This window comes from Dermacentor andersoni, chromosome 6 (assembly GCF_023375885.2).
Source record: "Dermacentor andersoni chromosome 6, qqDerAnde1_hic_scaffold, whole genome shotgun sequence".
NCBI lineage: Eukaryota > Metazoa > Arthropoda > Arachnida > Ixodida > Ixodidae > Dermacentor > Dermacentor andersoni.
The window spans coordinates 153,910,366-153,914,254 of record NC_092819.1 but is presented as its reverse complement, the minus strand read 5'-3'; the positions used below and the strand labels follow the sequence as shown (position 1 = coordinate 153,914,254).

At 47.8% G+C, this 3,889-nt stretch overlaps 1 pseudogene; it reads right to left on the bottom strand.

Annotated features, from left to right (window-relative positions):
- Positions 1-323: 323 nt before the first annotated feature.
- Positions 324-2,054, bottom strand: LOC140219120 (uncharacterized; annotated as a pseudogene).
- Positions 2,055-3,889: the final 1,835 nt, after the last annotated feature.

Here is a 3,889-nt window from a genome sequence, read left to right as displayed (position 1 = left end):
CGGGAGACTCCATCGCGGCGACCGCGCGTAGTGGCGTTCACTGTACGTATTCGGTAAAGAGATAGCGTCTGTAAACGATTCTGTACTTTCAGTTTGCCTAAGATTATTATTTAGACAATAAAAAACTTCTCTCGTTTCGAAAGAAGTTACATAAATGTATGGGAGAGCTCGCGCGTGGTGTTTTCAGTGAGCGCTGACAGCAAAACCTGAGGAGCGCGCCGCGTGAACCCTCATACTACGTCATCGAGGCGCTTCCGATAGATGGCGACTCCGTAACTCCTCGCCGCCAATATACGGTTTCATCAAATTGCAGTGATATATCGTCACCTGGTTCCTGCAATCGGGCATTTTCAAAGCATAGTTAGTATCTGAAAGTGTGTGCAACACTTTAACGGGCTCGTTTAAGTGAACTTCAAGCTTGTTCTTTCTTGAAGGTTTGAGGATCATTACCTTGTCTCCGGCGTTTAACGTACAAAGCCTCGCATTCTTGCCGTAATAGAATTTGGCGTTCTTTTGCGCTACTCCCATGTTCTTTTCGGCTAGTTCTTGGGTTGCGCTTAGCCGTTCCAGCAGATTTAGCACGTATCCAACCGCTGTTTGGATCTCTCCTCTTTCCTCCCACATCTCTCTTAACATTCTTAGTGTAGAACGGAGTGTCCTCCCATAGACTAGTTCTGCTGGCGAGAACCTTGTCGCTTCATGTGGAATCGCTCGAAAGCAAACAAAGTTGCCGGCAGACAGTTCTCCCAGTCCACCTTGTGTTCGTAACAGAGCGCACGCAAAACTCGCTTAAGCACCGAATGCCACCTCTCTACACTGTTTCACTGAGGGTGATAGACGGAATAGTGTATCAACGTTACCCCGCACTTTTGCAAGACTGTGGAAGTCAATGAGCTGGTGAATGCTGACTGACCCTTGATCTGCCTGAATTTCGGCTGGAAAGCCAACTCGTGCAAACACTGTAAAAGCGCGTCTGCTACTTCGGTGGAGCTGAGCTCTTTCAGAGGGATTGCTTCTGCAAACTTTGTAGCCGTACAGAGCAGGGTAAACAAGTACCTGTAACCTGATTTTGTTTTTTGTAGAGGCCCTACCGTGTCTATTAAAAGTCGTCTGAAAGGCTCTGTTATTAAGGGCACAACCTTTAGTGGAGCTTCCCATGTCTCTCCTGGTTTACCCGAGCACTGGCTGGCGTCGCATGATCTTACAAAGTTTTCTACGTCTTTGAAATAGCCAGGCCAGTAGTATTCCATAAGCAAGCTTTGCTTTGATTTGTTTATACCTAGGTGGCCGGACCACCCATTTCCATGACACAGACTCAAAAGGTCCTCCCTGTACCTAGTAGGTACGACTAACTGATCTAAAATCCTACCCTTTCGATCTCTGTAGTGCCGATACAACAATCCTCCTCTCTCATGTATCGTCACGTTGCGCCAAGCAATTCCTTTTTTAGCTGGGTGATGTAATTTAGCTAAGCTCTCATCATTCTTTTGCCCGGCTGCCAGTGACTCTCTATCCACACATAAGAGCTGATCAAAGCCCTTTGAGGCAGGTGATAATAATCACCCTGCCTCGCTTGTGATTGCTTCAGCTTGCTCTTCCTGCAGGCTTGAACTTTGACACTCTGGAGCTACGCTTTCAGCGAGCTGGTCAGCTGGCAGGCTCTCCTCAACTGATTTGTTGTCCCTCGGGCATAGCTCGGATTCGGGTATTGAAGATATACCTTTTTCTGCTTCCGCTGGAGTGGCTGGTGCATTTTCAGCCGAAAGCGACGCGATTTTACGAGCTTGGCCTCGCGTTAATGCCAGTACTACGCCCTCTCCCAGTTTAAGCCCTTTCTCACGCAGTAACTGATTCGAACGATTTGAAAAAATGTAAGGGTACTGTAGTGACGAAAATTTGGAAACTGCCGCCTCGGTCAATAGCTCCGCGAATGGTCCACTGATTTTGACATTGGCCATGGGCAGACACAAGCTGTGTTCTACGACCTGTTTTATCCATGCTACTTCTCTGGTGAAGTCATCTACCGTAACGTAAGACGGATGGACAATGTCCATCGTGGCGGCACTGTCGCTTAGCACTCGGCATGGTTTGCCATTAACTTGCAGGTCGTGAAGATATCGACCTAAAAGTTCCATATTATCGTCTTTTTCCTCCACGTAGGAGAAAACTACGCTAGGCTTCCCGCAGTTTACAGCTATATGTCCCAGTTTGTGGCATTTATAACAGCGAATTGGTCTAAAAGATTCGAATTTTCTTTTCTTTTCTTTCTGTGCGGTTTCTCCGTTAAGTTTCTCCTCGCTCTTTCCTGCGGGCTTTTCCGCCACGTCTACAGGCTCTGACCGTCTAGTCTGCGAACCCTTTTTGAACGGAAAGGGTTTCCGCGGTCCATTTCGACCGTCCCAATTTCCGTCCTCGGCGTTCAACTTTCTAGGCGTCGCGTACCCTTCAGCTAATTCAGCCGCCCCTTCCATAGTGCTTACATTCCCTCTTTCTTGCACCCACAGCTTCACAAATGGTGGCATGCTTTTGTAAAACTGCTCTAGACACATGCATTGAATGATCCTGGCGCTTTTCAGCCACTCGATTAGGTTGGCCTTTAAGCCGTATGCAAACTCCGGATAGCCCTCGCTATCTCTCTTGCCTGTGCTTCTAAACCTTTGCCGAAAAGCTTCGGCTGAAAGGCGATATTTTTTCACAAGATTAGCCTTAACTATCGCTTAATCATATGCATCTTCCGCACTGAGTCTGGCGATTACTTCCGCCGCCTCATACGGCAACATAGACAGCAACCGCTGTGGCCGTGTACTCGGGCCGAAGAATCGTCCATGCGGTACGATTCTGCCAGACTTGATCGTCCCAGAGCCCCTTGACTTCCTTGAGACAACTCTAAACGTTTGCTTTCAAGTTCAAGTTGCATTTTTCTTAACTCGCATTCCTCTCTCTCTCTCTGTCCCGTTATTCTCTTTTTTTCAGAAGTTCCAACCGCATTTCAATTTCTTCCTCACTGCCCTGTTCGGAAATGAGCTTCAGTAATTCCGATTTTAGCATTTCCGTGCGTACATCTAAGCCCGATTGCTCACCAACAATCAACAATTCGTCTCTCAGCAGTGTCCTTAACTCCATGATTGCTGCTTTACTGCCTTGGTCCTACTCGCTAAATCTAGCTAGGAAAACACAACCTAGCTAACAATCAACAATCTAGCTTCCCTACAGTTCTAAACAGAACAACTACAAGATGAAGCCTGGAGAGTCAAAGGAAGAACCAAGCACTCACCGCAGACACAGCACCACGTCGCAAAGTCCATCCCACCAGTGCCACCAGTTGTCATGATTGGGGGCTCAATCCCGCCGTTCGTAACCCGTTGTCAATATTTGAGTCCGGCATCAATTAGAAGGTAGCTGGCCCATGCTGTCGTCCAACTTATCCACGCCGAGGACGTTGATGAAGGGAAGGACTGCTTCTCATCGAGAACGAGGAATATAGGTTTATTTACAGTAATTACATGCACTTCATCAGTATAGAATGACTTCGAGAGTAAGTACGTCAGTCTAACACGACTGCTTGAGAGAGTGTCTCAGTCTAACATGACTGCTTAAGAAAGTGTGTACCGAGCATCCGCACAACAGCGGCTTATAACCACTCGGTCCCCCCCTTGATTCTAAGGGGACGGAAACGTTCGTCCAGTCATTGTAACCACGCCGTCTCTCCGCGGGACGGCTTACACACACACACACACACACACACACACACACACACACACACACACACACACACACACACACACACACACACACACACACACACACACACACACACACACACACACACACACACACACACACACACACACACACACACACACACACACACACACACACACACACACAC